Genomic DNA, 21,897 nt, shown 5'->3' with positions numbered 1-21,897 from the left:
TTGCAGACTGCACCTTCTCACTGTGTCTTCATGTGGCAGAGAGAGAGTGCTGTGATGTCTCTTCTTATAAAAGACAACAATCCCATCAGATCAGGGATCCACCCTCATGACCTCTTTTAACTTTAATTACTTCTGTAAAGGTCCCACCTCCAAAAGCAGTCACATTGGGGGTTAGGGCTTCAACATATGAACTTTTGGGGGACACAATCTGGACCACAGTAAGGCTGTTATAAGAAATGTGTGAAACGTCACAAAGCACGTTGAGCCTGACACATAGTAAATGCTAAATAAATGCTGTGAAATCATCATCTCTAAAGTGACCTATGCTTTTTCTTTTATATTTTTACATGAGTGCTGCAGATTGAAAAGGCACCTATTTCCTACTGCCCCTGAAAACCGAGCAGCTGCCTAGCATACTAAGATGGCCTCAGGCCTGTTTTATAAATATCATCTAATGCAGAAGTAGACACAAGAGGAGTCAAGATATGGTGAGACAGTGAAAAAGGAGGAGGAGAAGGTGGGAAGGGAGGAGAAGACAGGAGGAAAGGATGAGGAAGGACTGAGATCCAGCAGATTCTGTCTTCTCCCCACACACCCACAGTGTGCAGCTAAGTTATCTGATGAAAGAAGGAACATTAGAACTACCACCTCCTGTGGTGTTCACTGCAAATTTCTATTGAGAAGGAGAAAAAAATGCCACTTTTAACACACTCCAGCACCAGTCTCATGCTATTCCATTCAGAGAGACCATGGTCAACAGATCAGACTAAGATCTCAGGTGGTCACAAGCTTAACGGGAAGGTTGTTTTGACCTATAAAAACTTTAAGTTTAGAAAACATGCTGCTACTTTAACTCAAAGGGAACTGTATAGAACTGGATCAAAGGATAAGATAAGCTATGGATTCAAAGGTCTGTAGAAGCATAAGAAATACCTGAAAAGGGGCTATGAATTTCCATTCCCTATCGTAGATTTTTAAATAAAAATACAGCTAGAAAACCACTGTATTGAAAATCCAGAAAAATGTAGCCTGAGTCACTTAAATTATCACAAACCCACAGTAATATATTTTAAAACTATCTACCTTCTAAAAGGGGTAAGATATTCTAAGTTGAAATAATGCCCCATTTGCCTCTGCTATAAATAGCATGGCCATCATTTGGTTAGTGCCTAGAATGACAAGCACTTTACAAATACTATCTCATTCATTTATTCCTAAAAACCCTGTTAAGGTTGCTATTATTTTTACCATTTTACAAATAAGTAAACTAAAGAGCTTGCCCAAGGTTATACAAGTAATAAATGAAAGTTGGAATTCAAACCATTTCCGACTACAAATACATCTTCTCTCCTTTATGCCAGACTTGTCATCCTTAGGGTATTGGGGCATATGAGCATGACTGAAAAAATGGGCCAGGCTGGTAAAAAAAATGGCACTGATTCTTAAATCAATGTATTTATTTTTCAGTGTCATTCTTATGAGTATTTACTTACTCAAATTTGTAAAATCACCTGCAAAATGCCTCAATACTGAAAAATTGCTCTACCATTCTAGTTACTTGATCATATAATGGGCTTTTTAGATTCAATGCTAGAACAGAATTTCTGGGTTGCAATTCAGCATTGCTACTTCTAAAGCATGTGATTTCGGGCAAATTGCTTATCTCCTCTTAGCATATTCTCAAGGGAGCATTATCACCTATGTCACAGGGAAATTTTAAGAATTCCATAAAATGAAATCTGCAAAAGCATAGTCAACTACCACATTAGTACTCGGTGTTTATATTTTAAAATTTGATGAAAACATTGCCAACATCTCTATTTCTGAATAAGGGCAAACAAGAGAGACTGTAAGGATATTTACAAGGAACCCTAACGCCTGAGATTAGGACTCATTACCATGTAAACTCCAGACATAATCAAAGTTGTTTTCAAGCTTCATTGTTCCAATCTAGTTTATCTCTTTTCTCCCCCAGTTATTTTGATGGGTTTTCACAAACTATGCAGACTTCAATAACTCACTCTCTAATAATATACTCTGGATAATTGTTAGCTTCATGAAATGCAATTGCCTATACTTTAAGTTATAATTAAAGGCATTACTTAAACCCTCAAGTGGCCTTTGAAAATCTGAAAATGGAAGCTGAATTCATAAATGCTAGGGAAGAATAGGAAATCCCAGAACCCTAAATCAACAGACTCAAATTCATGTGAACTCAACTGAAAGAGAAGCCACTTCTTGCTTTGGTTATCACCACCAGACTTACACTGACATTAACACTAGGGCTACAATTACTAAATGAGAAAACGATTCTTTACAGTTCAGTACATTTACTGATGGAAAAACCTCTGTGATTCAGCTGAACAGAGGAAATGCAGTTTTAAAAAGACCCCTTGAGTAAGGGGCAATTCTAATCATGAAGAAAGTCCAAATGTGCCTCTGTGGCATCTGATTGAATGAGAATGGTGAGTTTCATAAATCAGGTGTTCTACAATTTGGTCAACCTGGGATCTTCTACCTCCCTTCTCATGACATTATTCACAGTCGTTAGAGAATGACTTGATGGGCATGGGTTACTGTCATCATTGATAGCTTGAGCATTCTGTTTTTTTAAATCAATAATTTGTCTTATGTTTTAATAACCCTGTCAGAAGAACTCTATGGTACTCACTATTCCAAAATGAAGTTGAGAGCACCTCACCCCAAATTTATGGTCCAAGTTCATCACTTCTTTTCCATTCTTTAATAACTGCATATACCACATATAACCTAAATTCTGCCCTTCCTACCAATACAGACCATTAACATGTAAAATACAATTTTCTAAACACAGAACAAAATTCCCCTCTCAATAATGAACAATAGCTTTGACTTTCCTATTATGTTCTAGTTAATACACATTTTTTTTTATTCTTATAGCCCAGGTGCTATATTCATGACCATACACACTAAAATGAATAAACCATGAACCCTTCCTTCAAAGAAGAGTTTCTCACAAAAAAAGTAAAACTTACATGACACATCAATTATAAAATGTACACGGCATACACTGATCCCATCTTTCTTTCAAGATCTATAGTTTCTGATTTTCTCTCAGGTTATCTCTTGCTATATCACTCCACTAACGTTATTGTCTGATCCACTTTTTTTTTCCTAATTAGAATTAGATGAATAGAGCAGAAAGTGGACAGAGTTCATTCTGTCCAACCTCGCATTTCACAGGAGAAGAAAATGAGGTCTTTCTGATTCTGATTACACATGAGATTGAGGAAACAAAACCCATTCCTGTTAAACCATGTAGAAATGTATGATAAAATGCAACAAAAGAAGAAATTGTTCAATACATAGCCTGCCACAAAAGAAAGAAAGAGGGGATGCCCAGCACGAATGAGAGGAAGGAGATCCATTCTAGCGGGACCAGTAAAAGTGCTAAATAACACTGCCATCGTTCTTAGAGGTTCTGGACACAACTGGTCAGCTCTCTGGCTGCCTCAGTTCTTTCTCAGGCAGTGTGGGCTGAGGTGATAAATGTTGGTAGCGGTTATCAAGATGCACTGCTGAGATCTTCTTTAAGAGAACTAGGCAGGCAACTGAGCTGACTGACAGCCCAAGGTGTGCCCCTTGGGATTCCTACTTTTCCTGGCTGCCCCTAGCCCGTGCCTGAGCAGAGCGTGGGACATGAGAGCCAGCCTATTCCTACCTGACACTGGACTCCTTCAACCAGCAGACTTTGGTGGAGAAGTCCCCATTAGTCTTGCTGATGTTTTCTCAGAACCATGCTGTGGCTGAGATGCTTCCAAACCAACCCTGCTTTTGCTCTCTTCTTTCACAGGAGTCAAACCTGCATTGTCCAACCTAAAGACTCTCCCAGCCCCACCCTACTCCTTCTCCCTTTATCTTTCACAAGCATTTTTCAAAAGAAATCTCTTGCACATATAATTTCATCTTGGTACCTGCTTCTCCAAGAACCCGGACTGACACAGCATCTGAGCACATCTGTAATGAGGTATACAGTACATCAGCTGGGAGCTTGGGAAGCTCTGCACTAGAGGAACTGTCAGACACATACATATGGAAACATGCAACCTTATTCATTACAGCACGGTTTCAAATAGTAGAAAATTGGAAACAACCTAAGTGTTCAAACATAGGGAAATGGAAATTTGGGGGTATATTTATTTAACGGCACAGCAGATAAAGAGAATTAACAGAGCTACAGGTATCAATATGGATGAATCTCACCAATATAATATTAAGTGAACAAAAGAAGTTGCAAAAATACCCACACAGCATGACACAATTTGTTTAAAGCTAAAAATACATAAATAGTACTCTACATAGTTTTTGAAAATTATAATAATTTGGGTAATAAGAATACTTATCAACTTTAGGAGAGTGGTAATCTCTGGAGTAAAAAGGAGTGTTTATTATAGTACTACCCATACATTTCTATGTGTTTGAAATATTCCAGTTCTGTCAAATGTAATAAATATTTGTTGAAAGAAAAGAAATGGAGGCTCAAAGGAATTGTGACATGACTAAGTTCACATATTTCTTTTTTTTTTTCTTTTTTTTCGGGGGGGGGTGGTTATTTATTTATTTATTTATTTATTTTAATGGAAGCACTGGGGATTGAACCCAGGACCTCATGCATCCTAAGCAGCTACTCTACCACTGAGCTATACCCACTCCCTGTAAGTTCACTTATTTAGTCAATGGCAGAGCAGACACTGGCCTCCAGTCCTCTTGGCTCCTGGACTGGCTCTCTGGCCACCACATTATGCTGCCTCCACTGTCATGTGTCAATCTAATGGGAGAGACTATGGTCAACGTGTCTTTTGTATCTTCACAATACTCGCTCCATACTACCCTGGGTGTGGGAAAGCATTTAAAATCTAGATCAAACTGAACAATTAGCATTAAACTTCTAATGCAAAGTTATTTTATCACTGGAATTATACTCCAAAGAAGAAATGTCATGCTGCAGCTCTGACTGCCAAGTGTTCAGAAATGTGTAGGTCGTGCACTCTGCAGGTCTGGTGGGCCTAATTGCTGGCCCAGATTTTGTTTAGGAGCACCAAAAAAAGGCGGTGGGGAGGCATTCTTTGTTTAAAGAGTCAGACATTGACCTAAAAGTCCTAAGGCAGTTAAAGTATACCCATAACATCTAGGTGATTTTGGAGAGCTTATGGTCTTCCTCTGGAGACTCACACAGAGGAGCCCTACCACTTGCTGTCCTCAGGAACTCCTTTGTTCAGAATCCGGAAATTCAGCTGGCTCCATTCTCTACATTTCAATTATGAAATGCAGGCTACTTCTTCTCTTGAACTGAAAATGGGGGATTTACTGACCCTGGGTCCTGGGATCCTATAGAATCCAATTGAAGATATACCGTGTCTATTCTCAAAAACTCCCCAATCTACAACACATGCTAGGCCAACAGCAGTCCAAACAAAACACACTTAGCTATCTTAAACCTAAAAATGAATAGGCTAATAACCACAAAAGGAAAAGAACAATTAGGTTGTACATTTATCAGAGCCCTTTTTTGTATTCCTATTGTGAAAAGTAATTATTTTTTTTAACTTTAGTATACCTAATGCCTTTATACGAATTTTGATCACATGGAAATTTGAGGTGAATATGTCCTTGAGGGTAAGCTTTGGGGTTTTTTCATCAGTATATTTGTAAAAGCTGGTAAAGTGCTTGGCATATTATTAATGTTTGTTGATTGAATGAAAGGATGAATAAATGAATATAAGCGAAATTAAGACATATTTCTTACTGACAGACACTAATGACTAAAAAAGGGTTCCAACAAATGAGCAAGAGTTGACAATTAAAGTGTAAATAGGAATCTAATGAAGGTTCTAATTGATCTCCCCTGCTTTAAAATGTAGCCAGGATTTTTTAACCTTGAGATACAATGCTCAGCAAATTAGTAGACTGTCCTTGTACAAAAATCTCTTTAATCAATCTAATAGTTTGTCTATTCAACTATAGGCTTTAAGACCTCTGCCAAATCAGAGTTTTGTTTTGATGGTCTTAATAAGAATTACCTCTTAGAAATAATAGATTCATATATAGTTTAGTTTAGCACTTCGGACTTACATGAAAGTAGAGAGAATATGTTAAATTTTTTAAAAAGTCTACAAAGTTAATAAACCAGAGAGGGTAAAGAAAAATCTCATTCTTTCTAGATGATTCTACTACCATGAAAACAAAGGAAATCTAAAGTCTGAATAAGGTTTTAACAAGATTTTTAAAAAATGATTCTTTCTCTTTCATTTTACAGAAGCCTCAAGATAATGGGTGCTAAACATTCTTCAACCCACTGAAAAATTTGATACCATCTATATAAGGCTTGCTAAGAGGTGGTTAAAAAAATTTTGGGGGGATTTTAACCCTGACTGTACTACCCCCTCTACCCTATAAAGAAGGATGGAGGCTGAAAAAGGAATTAGAAATTTAAAACAGGTTGAGTGTTGAGTCCCAATCACTGAATGCAAGAGCAAAGAGCCAGGCTTGGGGCTTGCTACATACTGCCCAAAATGACCACGTTAAGGAACACAGTAACCCTATCACAGAAGTGTGCTGCTAGATTCCCAGGGACGAGGGAGAGCATCATATAAACAAGCAACCACAATGATGAATTTCCCAGTACATCAAAAGGACTGCAGGTTAGATACCAGTTTTCAAATAATGCACTAAGTTTGCCAGGAAAAAAAAAGTGTCCATTTCAAGAAAAAAAAAAACAAAAACCTACCAAGTTGCCAAGTGCAGAGAACATCATCAGCTCATTTCAGCACTGATCAGATAATGCCTGTTCTTCCCTCTGACCTCCTCCCTCTCCCTCGGCCCCCTCCTCTGCCAAAGGGGTCAGAAACCACAGTTAGCAAGCTGGAGAAGGAGGAGGCACAGTAGCAGGAAGTGGAGAATCAGAGACAGGGCTGCCTTCCTCACTTCGGGCCGTTCATTCATACAGACCTAAGTGAGGAGAGACGTTGAGGTGCCTCAACTTCAAGTAATGTTAAGATTACTACTACATCAAGTGGAGATTCTAGTGACCGAAATAAAACCTCCTCGGTGACTAGAAGAGGACAAAAGGCTTCCCTTTCTGGAATCCATCCAGGGCCAGAAAAGAATCTGTCCCACTGAGCAGGTTGGTGGTACAGGAAGTGGAGAAAAGATGAAAGTTGTACTGTGATTCCACTAGAGGAGCCCTGCCTATTCACTATAGCAAGGTTGCTTTGCCTCATCAAAATTCCACTAAATTATGTTTTCTGGGCTTTATCATAGGTATTCTAAGAAAGATTGAAGAAAAGAACAGAAGGTTGTTTGATACCAACGTGGTTCACTGAGAAGAAGAGCTAGGGACAGGTCATAAAGATTCCTCGCAGTTTCGGTAGCCCCATCCCTCACCGACTCTGACTCGGGCAGGCAAACCATAGTGTGAATTCATTTCGCTGCCCAAGTACAGTATCAGCTGAAGTGGAGTTTGCTCTCTCCCTCCCTGAACTCCTCCCTCTGTGATTTCTCCTAATGGCCCATACTAAATGACCAGGTTGTTTTTGACTATGTAATGGTAATCTGCTTTCCCAGAGAAACCCAGACCTTCTGTCCCATATGCCCTGCCATGAGCCACGGTTATTCTCCCAGTAGACTGATCGCCTAGACTCTGTTCGCCTGACAACAAATTCTATCCAGCATCTGTGTTTCCTCTGTCCTGCCCCACTGACCAGATTCAACCTCTTTACAGCAACACCCGCCCACAACCCCACCACACCCACAGGGGAGAGCCTGCAGCCACAAAGACTTTCCCAGCTCCAACTTCAGCCTCTACCCACAAGCCTTTGCTACTGAGGTCCCAGTACGCCTTGCGTACGAGCCCATAGAAAGCAGGAACTAAAAAAGAACTTGGAACGACTCATTTGCAACTATTTCTTGTCATTAAAAGTGGCACACCCATTAAAGAAGAAAGGTGAGGAGTAAAAATTGGGGGCTGAAAAAGTAGCCTTCTGTTACCACAGAAGACTATGAACGTAGCAACAGGGTGTTCTTAATGTTCCTCAGTGGTTATCATTTCAAATCAGACTCAGACCAGGAAGATGCAAGGATAATCATGAAATATGAGGCACACTTGCTGCCGAGCACCAGTTAGTTCCAAATGTGTTCATTTATTCATTTGCAGTAACAGCCTTGGAAATCAGCGGAGTGGTCTCTAGGAACTAAAGGAGTAAAATAATTTTCCAACTCTCATAGTCAGAGGGCTAATTCAAGTTTCAAAAGCAACACTGAGTTGCTTAAAGTACCATAAAAAAAAAAGAGAGAGACAGAGTGGAAATTCCATCCTGCTTTAATCATTGTCCGCTGCAAGTGCCCTTAATGATTTCCAGCTGCCTCCACTTACGTTGTTGCTTTGACAGGACTTTCATACAAACTTGGAACATTTTAAAGCACCAAAAAAATTTTTTTTTTACTTTGCTCTCAACTTCATTCTAACCAAAAGCAGATTTCTCTTGGATTATATAAGAATATGATGAGCTGGAAGTGGGGCAGAGGAGGGGCCAGGAGTAAGGCGTCGGCCTCTGCTTTTTTGCAGTCTCCACGAACTATTCCACAAGAGGCACAAAGGAAAATGTGAAAACCCAGGAAGAAGCTCACATCGTTGTGCAAAATCAAAATATACTTTTACTTCAACCTACCACTGCATTCTGAAGTGAAGAAAGACTATTCAGAATTAAGCTACCATGAAATAATTACCTCTAAAGTCATATCAGTTAAAACTTCAAGTGTGTGTGTGATGAGTAAATGGAAGTATTTGTAGCCAAAATTGTGCCAGCCAAACAGCCTGGAACCCCAAGTCATCCATTCTTTTCATGTGGGAGGGAGCAGAGAACAATGGAAACACAGATACACAATCTAATAAACGGTTAGGTATTAACACTGAATGAAGTATTTTGTTAAACTCACCAGCTTGAGGTTTCAAGCTCCTTTGGGGTCATAGTTTTCTTTCCAACATGATTTTATGCTCTTTGAAAGTAAAGAGCAACCATTTTTTCAGTAATCTTTGTCTTCCCCCATAGCCCTGAGCACTAGCATCTCACATGTTGTAGGTCTTTAATGAAAACATGTTTAAGTGAATAAAGGAAAACTTTCAGAGACTGATATTAGTTAAAAAATAGGATATATGGATGGGAAAATATAGATGGCTTGAGAACAGATGAAATAATAGATTATTTAATTCTCATGATTCTGTGAATCCATAATTTTTTCACATATTATTAAGTTTTTCTTGTAGATATAGTCCTATATTGTTATGTGTAGGGCAGAAACAAACATTAATAGGTCCTCAAATTTTTCTCTAGAAACTATCCCAGAAATACACTCTTCTTTTAAAAAAGAGTTCCATAAATTAACCTGTTAATATTTTTTCTCATTCACCACGTCTGTAAGGAGATACTGTATATATCTACCCCAAATCTTTTATTTTGCATTTTGAATCTTTTGATGGTAGGGGGACACATTTTTAACAATATTAACAAATTCATAATAACGATCTATTTAAAATCCAAAACAGGTACAAAGGAGGTATAGAAAATAATAGCCAAGTCAGTCTTTGAGTCATTTCTCATCCTCATCTTCATTCATTTTGACAATTATTTTTGAGTACTCAGGGTGAAGCAGATGTTGAAAATCCCATTGATGTTCCTCATTAAATCTCATTTCTATCATTTAGGGACATTTGGAGACTCTAGAATTTCTACCTATAAGGGCCCTAGGGGTATAATCTGGTTGGCTGGCAAGGATGCCAACTTTTGTCCAGAAGTTGCATGTGAATATAGAGGACACTGTTTTACTTGCATTGCATCGTTATTTGGTGGGCTTGAAGGGTTAAATCACCCCAAGCTACTTGGTGCTGTCCCTGTTAAGGACCCCATTCTAGTAAATTTTTAAACTTTTATTCTAAATCTTTCCAAGCTCTCCGCATTATTCTCAAATTCTAGCGGCAAAAATTGTACAGAGGACTTTAACGTGGGTAAGCACGTTAGATGAAGACAAATTCATCACTTCATAATTATTGGGTTTTGCTTAGTTGTAAGCCTCAGTAATTATACTTTTTGACAAATGCATTCTTCTTTTGATTCCTTATGACTAGATAATTTTAGCTGAAAATCACTGTAAATAATCGTTTATTTTCAAAAAAGGGTTCTGCAAATGAAAGCTGTCAACAATATAGAATGTGAGCATATTTTATCTGTACTAATCCTTCCTTTTGCCCACTATTTCTATACGTACCTATTTGTTCTGTTTCTTACTTTTCTCGCTGTTAAATATATTAATATATAAAATACTATTATTAAATATTCCTGTGTCATATTATTTTTTTTCCTTTTATGGTCTATGTGTTTTACCTTCTTTACTGGTCTCTTAATTATGAAGACTTTGCCTAGTTTATCTTTGCATCTCATTGGCCAACATCTGGCACATACAAAATATTAAGAATGTTTTGTTGAGTGAATGAATGAATGTACCCAAACTCTGGAAAAGTGATATTAATCTTGAAAACTTTAATAAATGGATTCAAAAGGTGTTTCAGATAAACTATTAGCAAGTCCTCAAGTCTAACACTTCCAGGAGGCCCACTAGAGAGGGTCAGCATAACCCCGTAAGGGCACAAACACAGATGTTGTTCTTTTCAGGATACGGTTAGTTTTGATTTATTGCACACATCCACCTGCAAGGCTTCTCGAGCACACAGAGTCATAATCTCCAAAGTCACCTGGTGACAAGTGAGTCCCTCAGCTGCATTGCTCACCTGGATCAGCAGCTCTCATTTATCTCTCAGGCAGCTCAGAACTGCTCACAGCCTCAAGGCCCACAAACTTAGACTTTGTCAAATCAAATGGGTAATAATTTACAATTTAAGCATCTTTTAGAGAATAGTGAGTTATTTCTCTTCTTCTTTATCTTTTTTCTCACAAAATAAAACCCTGGAATTATAGACCACAAATAGATTTATAGTTGGTGCTTTTCTTTTTGAGAAGATAGGTGTATTATCCTGTCACTGGTCACAAGGAAGATGAGGCAGGGAATTGAAAGGATCCATGTAAACATATCAACACTTCCCCCAAAAGGGCTCAAAGTGTATGGATTAGTTGCATGCAAGACACAGAACATGCCAGAAGAAGGAAAGTATATCAGGTAAAACTCAGTTTTGAAACTGAGCTAGCTATAAATGTAAAATAGGAAGGAAAGACAAGACTGTCCACAATGGGAGCTATGCTCCCTAAGGAGTTAAAATGCTAAATCCTGAGATGCTTAAGTCAAATTCTAATCAGGTTTTAAATCACATCAAGTTACCTCATATACTTACAACTTACCTCTTCTGTGAAGTCTGTTCCTATTTCCAGTTAAAATTAATGCATGGACAATAATACTTGACCACGTGCAAATAATACTTGACCATGTGTAAAGAATACCACAAATGAAGAGCAGACCAAACTACGTGATCCCCCAAAGGAGAAAGGAAATTATCTTTACATTATGGAGTTATCCTACACTATGAATGCCACTTAACACAAGAATCCATATAGAAAGGCTGGTCCCTTTTGTCTTTTCTTAGCAATCTCAGCAAAGAGAAGGGAGTATTTCAAAAGTTTATTTACTCACTGATAGAACTGGATTAGGAACTAAAATTCATGTTTGAATCCTGACTCAATCTCTTAGTATGTGTGTGACTTAGTAAATTACTTAAGATCTCTGAATTTTTTTAAATGATAAAATGGGGGGAGCTAATGGTAGTGGCCTAATAACCTCCCATATGATTGAGATTGTCAAATGAGATGTTATACTTAAATGTGCTTTGTGAATTCTAAAGTGCTATGCAAATGTAAGATACTAATTGCAACATCTGATAACATAAATGTCTCTCATAGAAATTTTTCTACCACTCTATAAGACAGAAAACTGTCGTGACTCTTTCCTATAGCAAAGAGCATATAAACAGGTAACGCTAATGATACATAAACAGCTTTTCCCTGTCGGCAAACCACTTGTACCCACTAAAAACAGCTACTAAAATTACACAGGTAAGCACGTTCTTCCAGGTTGCTCCTTTCTCTTGCTTCATGGAGCTTTGGGGAAATATTTTTTCAGTTCTAGTCTGTTCCTCCTAACTGGTTTCAGATATACATATGAAGGATAACTCTCCAGATGCTCACTCTTTTCAGCAAGTATTTACTTACGAGAAAATTAGAATTTAATTTATACTGGATGATCAATACAGACCTTTATGTGTGCAATATATCTAATACACTGCAGCCAGATTAATTTGCCTAGTCAGTGATTAATTGCCTGCTCTGTCCCAGGCGCTGGAGAAGGTGCCTGGAGTACAGTGGAGAGCACAATGGGCAGGGTCTCTGCCCTTCTAAATGTCAAATCTGTAGTTTCGTTTCAGAGCTCAGCTCATCTCTCTCAACCTCTGACATTTGATTTTGTTTCCAATTCACCTTCTTGAAACTTTCTTCTCTCCAAAGTTTGAAGACATTGTTCTTGTTTAATGTAGCAGATACCACTGACAAATACCCCAACCTGAATTTCCAACCTCTTCCCTTTCAACACTTTCCAGGTAGAGGTAGTGACGTGAGTCAGTTCTGATTAATTAGATGTAAGATGAAGTCTATGCTAATGTTCCTGAAATACAAAGGAAGCACTCCTTCCTCTTACTGATTCTTTCAGCTAAAACACGCTAACTAGAGCTATAGTCACCAACCTGCAACCAAGGGGAAAAATCATGGCAGTTACGGTCTAGGGGTTAATTACACCCAGCAAAGTCAAATTCATCATCAGTTACAGCTTACATCTCTTCAGAGAGACCTCCCCAAACCTCCCAATCTAAGTTAGCTCTCCCGCTAGATATTTTCATAGCACTTTGTGACTTTCCTTCAAATGACCTATATATTTTTAGTTCTGTATTTCACTGTGTAAGTATTTATTTAACATCTTTCTCCTCCACTAGAAAGTAAAGGGATAATTAAGTCTTTTATAGCCATTCTACATTCAGTGTCTCACAGATTACCTAGCACATGCTACGTGTTAACAAACACACATTGAAATTTGATGACTTCTCTAGACTTATGTTTCAAATTACTCTCTGGGTACCTGTACTTGAATATCTTGCAGGCCTTTCAAAACAAAGACCCAAAGTAGATTTTATTTTCACTGAATTTCTGTTCCCAGCTAATGACATCACTAGAGACCAAAGCCAGAAGTCTCCAAATCCTCCTTACCTTTGAACTCTTCCGTTCCCCCTCCCATCCAACTGGTAGCTAAGATCTCCTGATTCTATCAATTTAATATTTCTTCACTCTCCTCTTCATCCCTTGGTACTAATTATTCTACCTTACTTCAAGCCCTCATTATATCTGCATTACCACAGTATTGCTATAGTATTCCTATTACTACAGTATTCCCACTGCAGTAGCTGCTCATTCACCTTCCTGTGTACTTGAATTCCATCCTTATTAATGATCTTCAACTAACTAAGTATTATACCCATTTTACAGGCTAGAAAAACTAAGGCTCCAAGAGTTTAAGAAACTTACCTCAGGTCACCCAACTAGTAAGTAGCAGAGCTGGAATTTATACTGGTCTATACCCCTAAATTGGGGGACTTGGAAGAGATCTTCTAGACCTCAGCCTGACCAGAAGCCGCAATCCAGGCATGCTGAATTATAAGAGTATGCTTATATATGTATCACCCCCAGAAGTCTGTGTGTTTCTTGAGAACAGAGAAAAGATCTTCATTCCATCCCTCTCCATCCCTCATCCCTTCCCCGGCACAATGTATGCTATCTACTCCACAGCAGAATATCAAAGGATTTTTGAGACAGAAAGGTGGACAAAAGGAAAGAGAAATAAGGAAGGACTCATCCAAGGGAGAGAAAGAGGGTCCAAAGCAATAAGACATGAGTGAGAAAGAGAAATTAACAGTAAACATAACTCACTTTGTTTAGATTCTTATTCAGAAGTTATGCCTTTGCAAAAAATGTTGGCTGGAATTTTGGCTGATGTTTTACTTAGTTCAGCACAGGGAAAATTCCAACTTGGCCTTTTCCCTCAGGAACATTTATGAAGAGTTAAGAGTTATATGATGATGTGAAGTAAAGAAAGTCAATTCACATAGACTTTTCGTCAAAGTAAAAGTTAGCAGCTAAGTGCCACCAAGTAAATCACCTCTCCTCTAAAAGCTCTACCCTTTCCCCTTCAAAACAATTACATCTAAAAAGCCAGATTGACTTGTCACAATTTTTTTTTCTTTTTACCATTTTATGCTTTAAAAGTAATTTGGGACTGTATTCAGGGCTGCAATTTCTCCTCTATAGCAACTAAAAGCCTTAAACCTTTCAGTCTGATAATTAACCTACCATACCATTTCACCCAAATAATCTTCTGAAAATTTTAACAATGTACCCCCCAAATCTTTCATGGGCTAGTTCTGCCTCAGCACCACTAACTCACTCCGTATCATATTTCTCATAGGCGGCAGCTGAAATGAAATATGCATACTATGTAATTGGAAAAAGTCTGTCTCATTTGCCTCAGCTGTTCTTCCTTGTTGGAAATGCAGAGGGAAAAGAAGGCAGTAAGAATACCTTCCTGCTGGCAATTTAGACGAAAAGCCATCATCACTGAGCCACATCAGCAGGGGCGTGCCTGAGTTCTCCGCAGGCTTCTAACCAGACCCTTAGACCTCAGGACACTCATCATGGTCCCTTAACACTAAATGAGAAGAGTTCTGATAAAGCAATATGGTGTGCAATTACAAAACACATCTTAAGTGCCCCCTACTCCCTGGCTCTGTTCCATTTCCAAACTGCTCTCATTCAGCTTTTCAAAAAAAAAAGAAAAGAAAAAAAAAAGTTTACCTCTAGCCAAAGTGCCACATGTGCAAAGAAATAATACATTCTGTTTTCATTTTTTATGTTGTTTCCATAATCCTGGTAATAAAATATATTAAAATGAGAATCTTCCTCATTAGACTAGGGTTTTTATATGGGGGACGATTTAAAATTTTATAAATTTGTTATCACTTTTATTTTCAGTTCTCTATTATTTAGAATTTAATTGTTCAATTCATGAAATAGTTATAGCTAACACTTACTACACTTTCTATGTGCCAGGCACTTTTCTAAGTGCCTCATGTATATTAATTTTGTCCTCAAAAGATCTGATGAGGTAGGTGCTATTATTATCACTCCCATCTTTACAGATAAGATAACTGAAGCACGGAGAGGTTAAACAACTTGTTCACATCACCAGCTAGTAAGTGGTGCCCACACCACAGTGCCTCTTACTTAGACAGGCCATCAGATGTTTGTCCACTACTTCTTTTTTTCTTTCCTTCTGTGTCCCCTTGGGGGCCATTTTATTCATGAATTCTTCTAGTGAATGCTTACCCTCAGAGAGTGTCAGCAGTGTATGAGGGGACACGTGGCACACCCCTCAATGTTATGGGAGGGAAATAAAGGAGGCTCAGAGAATCCTTCAGAACATGTGGCAGAAGCAGTCAGAGCTCCCTTAATATCCATGGGTTCCTTACTTTTCTAGCTTTCCTTGAAGTTGAAGTTGGAGGGAGCCATGTGACTAGCTCTGGCCAATGAGCAGAAGTGAAACCAAGTGAAAAAAATATACAGGAGGACAGAGGACTCAACTGTGTCAAATGTCACTGATAAATCAAACATGGTGAGAATTGAGAACTGACTGTGAGGATTAGCAATGTGAAGGCTATTATTGAGCATGATAAGAACAGTTCCTCTATAGAAATTCATTAGTACATCATTGAATCAGCAATATAGAGTACAAGAAACTACTTTGCCAGTGGGTACAGAAATTGGGTTTATAGAAGTTAGTCAATGATAGGCATTTAGTTATAGAACCTAGATCCTTCTCTTCAAACCTATGCTGTTCTCTTACCTAACCCACTCAGAGTTCTGTTTTGCTTTTCTTGTTCCATTACACATCCACATATTCACACATATAGATCAAGTTGTCATAAATTGAATTATTGGTCCAAAATCTTTTACTCTTCTATAGTAGTGCTGTACACCTGTAGCTTTGCCATGGTCTTACAGTAAGTAGAGTGTACTTGTAAGCCTCTTAACTTGGGACTTGGTCATATGATTTGCTTTTGCCAATGGGACATTAACAGAGACAACCTCAGCGTAAAAACTGAACTTTGGAAAACAAACAAACAAAAATGAACAAACAAAACAAAAACAAACATATAGATACAGAGAACAGATTAGTGGTTACCAGAGAGGAAGGGAAATGGCAAGGAGGGCAAAATGGGTAAAGGGAGTCAATTGTACAGTGACGGATGAAAACTAAACTTTCAGTGGTAAACGCACTGTAGTGTATACAGAAGCTGAAATGAAATATTGTACACATGAAATTTATATAATGTTATAAACAATGATACCTCAATTTTTAAAAATTAATAATACAATTCTATGACAGAAAAAATAAACTGAAATTTACCTGAACAACTGGACTCGCCCTCTTGCAGGTCTTCACAGCCCTGAGATAGTCCACTGGTCCCATACAGACACTAAAACTAAACTGGAACTTGGAACCCAGTTGAGCTGACATCGGCCACACTTCAGCTGACCTGCAGAGACATGAGTGAGAAATAAATGAATTTTTTTGCTGGAAGCTGGTGAATTTTTCACTGTTTGGTATACAACATTATTGTGAATAAAGCTGACTGCAACAAAACTGGAGTTATAAATCTCTCTAATGTCCTGAAAAAATAAGGCAGCAAAGTTTTGCCTGGACTCTTCTCTAATTATAAGCCTCAGATTGATCCCAAAATGCCATAAAGCTACTCCACCCAGTATCCACACCACACAGTAAAATTGGTTCACTCTCCTCTTAAAAAATCAAAGACTTTAAGAACTGGAAGGGACCTAAGTAGACATGTCCAACTACCTCCTTTTACATCTTAGAATACCCAGGAGGTGAAATGACATGTCAAAATATCAAACTACTAATCAGACAGAATAGCTATTAGAACCCAGATTCCTGATGGTTATTTCAGTACTATTTCCACTGTGTCACACCACCCATCTGAATTCCAAACTGAGAACTCTCAGGTTTGCGCTATATTCAGAAACAAGAAATCTAGGACTCAATACTATAAATGTTCATTCTCTTGTCACCCACAGTATCCTCTTTCTCCTTTTATAAACTCCCTTCTCTCAGTGTCTGAACTACTCCAACACACACACGCACACGCGCACGCACACGCACACACACGCACACAGAATTGAATTCAGTCTTTAGACTTTGTTTTGCCTATGATTCTCTATGCTCCAAAAATCTCTGTTCTATCAACAATTAACATATATGTTTCAAATTTTTCATTGAATGATGTTAAAAAAAAGTGATGTGCCCAACAGACTTATACAATTATTGAACTAACAACTTAATTTTATAAGCAAAAGAACTGAGCCTTAAAAAAGTAAGATGATCTGCCCAAAGTCATACAACTGGATAGCAGAAGAGACTGGATCTCAGGATTCTTGACTCCTCCATAGCATTTGTCTCCCAACCCCTACCATTTATAACAACATACATATATTTTTGCCCTTGCGGTTATTAAGTTCATTACTTCAGGAGAAACTAATTTTGTATTATTTTTTCGATATATTAGTTTTTTTCTAGAATTGAGATAGAGGATTTTGTTTTAGAATGTAATCTAAATATTTTTGAGAGATTTCAAAAGTCACTATGCCTCTGACTCTTGAAGACCATCTTTCTCTCAAGAGGATCATGACTTGCCTTTGCACTGCTGTGTTTTGAAACAAAAGGATAACTTGTATGTTTAAAAGGCATCTTTCGTCTTCTCAACTGCAGAGCCCAGTGCTTACAAAAACAACTCACTAGGTGTTTCTTCACCTTTTGTCTCCTTAGAAAAGACGAGAAACTCACTCAAAAACTAAGTCACTTGCCCAAGGCTGGACAAGAAGTCACTAATTTAGCACATTGCTTCTAAAAAGTTCTGATATGAACTTTCATATATTATTATTACTAATAATAACTCCCACAAAACTAGCATTCTTTGAAGTTATACTGCGTTCTAAGCACCATAATAGGACTTTTATATACATTAACTTATTTATTCCATGATTATCATAATCGTAGTATGTAATATTATCCTCATTTTACAGATGAGGAAGATCAATCTTGGAGGTGCTAAATAACTTCTCCAAGGTGACAAAGCAGAAAGAACATGCCCAATTTCTGGTAAAAATGTCGTTGCTTACAAACTATTATCAGTTCAGGACAGGGAAAGGATCTTGACCAAGTGGTTCCTTGTTTTACACAAATTGCCATAGATACATACAGCTACTCGTTCGAGGCACTGTGAATCTATGAAAAAATGGATTTGATGAACTTATTTGCAAAACAGAAATTACAGACATAGAAAACGAACTTATGGTTACCAGGTGGGAAGCGGGTGAGAAGGGATAAATTGGGAGTTTGAGATTTGCAGATACTAACTACTGTATATAAAATAGATAAACAACAAGGTTCTACTGCGTAGCACAGGGGAATATATTCAATATCTTGTAATACCCTGTAATGAAAAGGAATATACATATGTATATGTACAACTGAAACATTATGCTGTACACCAAAAATTGACACAGCATTGTAAACTGACTATATTTCAATACAAAAATAAATAAATAATCCAAAAAATCAATTTGGGCTACATCATTAAGGTAAATTAAAAATTAGTCTGTGATGTTAGAAGTTAGGATGTGGCTTCCTTTGAAAAGGAAGGAGGGCCCCTGACTTGGAGGGAAGCCCACAGGGTCTTCTGCAGCACAGTCGATGTTGTATATTTTGTTGTGGGCCATTGTTCTGTAGGTGTGTTTACTTTGTGAGAATTCATTGCACAGGACACAGGACTTATGTAGTTTTCTGTGTGTATGTTATATATCATTAAAGTTCACATTAAAAATAACCCTTGAAATGCATAAAAACTTATTCATCCTAGAACCACTGTCTACCTCTGAGGAAATGTTACATTTGTCAGCAGTGAAACAGGTGAGACAGTGTAACAGAGGTTATGCTTATGGACACTGAAGATGACAGGTCTTGTTCAGTTCCATCCCAATTAAGGATTTCTAAGCTTCATTATTCTTGCCTATGAAATAAAGGGACTGAGCTCCTTGAGATCAATTACAGTCTTAGCTCTATTCTCTGTTACTTCATCTTCCAATAAAGGTTTCTGTTTACCTTATTAGTGAAAAAACAGACAATAAGATGGAATTAAAAGTGCAATAGATTTATGGAGGAAAACATCAGGGGAGGCTGAGAGACATGTCACACTGCAATGCAAGTTTGAACTTTGTGAAGGTGAGAGGGCAGGGGTCACTGAAACAGATAATAGTTGAAAAGAACCAAGTTTGGGGAGAGAGAGAAATAATGAATTCAATTTTGGCATATTGAGCTTGAGGTGTTCTTTAGACATCAGTCCTGAGATGTCAGAGGGAAATATGGGTCTGGCACGGGCGCAGCTGCACATTTGTGAGTCATCTGCATACAGGTGGTAATAGAAGCCAAAGCATAATAGGAGAGTCTTGGGACAGAGCAACATGCAGAGAGAGGAAAGAGCCTCAAGTACTGAAGAATTCTGATATTTAAAGTCAGGAAAGAGAAGGATAAGCCTTCTTAACAAGTCCACAAAGAGGTAGGAAGAAAGCAAAAAAGGATTATGTCCAGAGAGTCAAGGAACGCCAGAAATGATCAATAGTGACAAACGCTACAGAGAGGCCAAGTAAGAAGCAGCCTGAAAATGTCCATTGGATTTAGAGACCTGGGGGCTATTGCTGATCTTAATAAGAGCTATCATAGTTCAGTGAAGGGGCCAAGACACGCTCCCTACTGAGCGGTAGTGGGCACAGGTAGGGAGACAGAGGTGGAGACAGTGTACAAATCTAAAGGGCAAGTGAACAAACAGATCGGCTTTGGAGAGGATGCACACAGCTCCTCTCTTCAACAGGAGGAAAAGAGAATAGATTGGACACAGATGCAGGCAGAGATATGTTTAGAAATGGGAAGATGAGAGATCACATTTTTATCTAACAGTTTCCATTTTCTCTGTGAAAATATCTTCTGAGAGCAATGGAAAGGATAGAGAAGTTGGAGGATTATGGAGAAGAGAGAACTTGAAAGTCTTTTCAGAAAATGGGGGTGGGAATTGATCAAAAACGTGCAGCAAGTTTAAATGCCCATTTGTAGCTGCTGACTATACATTTATAGCAGATCCAACGAGCCCTGCTGTGTGACTTCTACAGTCAGAGTGGGCTGTTAGCTGCAAGCGCAGGAAGGGCAGCTCTTTGGGTTAATCTGGAGCTGACTTTATGCCTGATGGGTGCAATGAAAAGCCAAAGGTGAATGCATTTAGTCGTACTGGCCATTGTGTTACTGAAATCAAAACGCATGGATTCGTGGTTGAGAAGGGAAGTGACAAAAGGAAAGGAACGATGGATTGGGAGAAGGCAGGCAGTCATGGAGAGTACCCCAGTGCCTGAAAGACCATCAGTTTGGTTCCCAGGAAAAATCATTTTATAAATCTCATGTTTGAGAAACCAACTCCATTTATGTCGGAAAACACAGTAAAAACAAATTCCTTGCCTTCATGAAACTTGTCTTCTAGAGAAGTCAAAATAACAATATTTAATTCTGGAGCAACACTATCCAACAGAAATATCATGGGAGCCATATATGTAATTTTAAATTGTCTAGTAGTTATATTAAAAGAAGTAAAGAAAATCAGTAGACTTGCCAGATTAAAAAAAATAAACAGGAATACGCTTATACTGAAAAATCATTCCTTGTTTATCTGAAATTCAAATTGAACTGAGCATGTTGTTCTTTTATTCGATAAATCTGTCCATCTAAACAGGTGAAAAAAATCTTAAGATTCTGTATTTTTTTTATCATTTCCATATGTAATCAATGTTTTAAAAACTGAAGTATTTTACATTTTAATTAATTAAGAGTAAATAAAATTTAAAATTCAGTTTCTTATTAACACTAGCCACACTTCAAGTATTCAACAGCCACAGGTGGCTAGTGGCTACTGTACTGCACGGCACAGTTCTAGACTAAACTCCTGCTGTCATGGACGATGCTCACCTTTGTAATCTCCCCCACTGGCTAGCCTAATAGCAAGGGTCTGAAACTGCCACCAACAGAAGGAGACTTATTGGAACAGAAAAGGTATATTAAAGATATACAATAATGAGCAGAGAAGAGAAGTAGTATATGTGTTGAACAAAAGAGCCTTCTAGAAACCCAAGAAATTAAACCCTTTGGACAGAAACTGATATGAAAGAGATGCTCCTTAGAGAAACAGTTTCATAACCAACTGGAATCTAATTTTAAAAGAAAAACATATCTTGTGTACTTCAGCAATATATACCAAGAAAAGGAAAAGGTGTCTTTTAAGAAAAGTTTCTAACCCATCCATGCACCAGACATTTCTTTCTCTGCATGTTACAGGGAGCTTAATTCCTAACATGAATATATATTCCACAGAAACAGCATAAGAAATTCCATGTCCGTAAAGACTGCAAAAACAAACTCTCCGTAAGAACTCCACAGAGCAAAGAGTCATGAAGTTGGGTATCTCTGATGAGCATGGCTATTTTCTCTAAATCCTCTCAGGGTGTTTTCTGTTTTTCAAAATGAAAACAGCCTGGAAATTATTTACTTCACTGTGGAGACCCACAAGAAGAGTAATGGCAGACTGAAAGTTCACAAAAGAGAAGGCTGAAGCTGTCCTTCTCCTCAGGGAAAAATAATCTGAGTCTGATG

General features: G+C 38.0%; 1 long non-coding RNA gene and 1 other non-coding gene across 4 annotated transcripts in view; both read right to left on the bottom strand.

Annotated features, from left to right (window-relative positions):
* Positions 1-21,897, bottom strand: part of LOC106728889 — a 488,051-nt gene that overhangs the window by 285,335 nt on the left and 180,819 nt on the right. For all 3 annotated transcript variants that reach the window (XR_004321543.1, XR_004321544.1, XR_004321545.1), the window contains one exon: positions 16,543-16,672. This is a non-coding gene — a long non-coding RNA (uncharacterized LOC106728889). The remainder of the gene's footprint in view (positions 1-16,542; positions 16,673-21,897) is intronic.
* Positions 4,618-4,689, bottom strand: TRNAP-AGG. The gene has a single exon. It is a non-coding gene; the product is annotated as a tRNA-Pro (tRNA).

The sequence above is a fragment of the Camelus ferus genome, chromosome 7 (genome assembly GCF_009834535.1).
Source record: "Camelus ferus isolate YT-003-E chromosome 7, BCGSAC_Cfer_1.0, whole genome shotgun sequence".
Taxonomy (NCBI): Eukaryota; Metazoa; Chordata; class Mammalia; order Artiodactyla; family Camelidae; genus Camelus; species Camelus ferus.
Note: the sequence above shows the minus strand (reverse complement) of the source record. Positions and strands in the feature narration are given on the sequence as shown.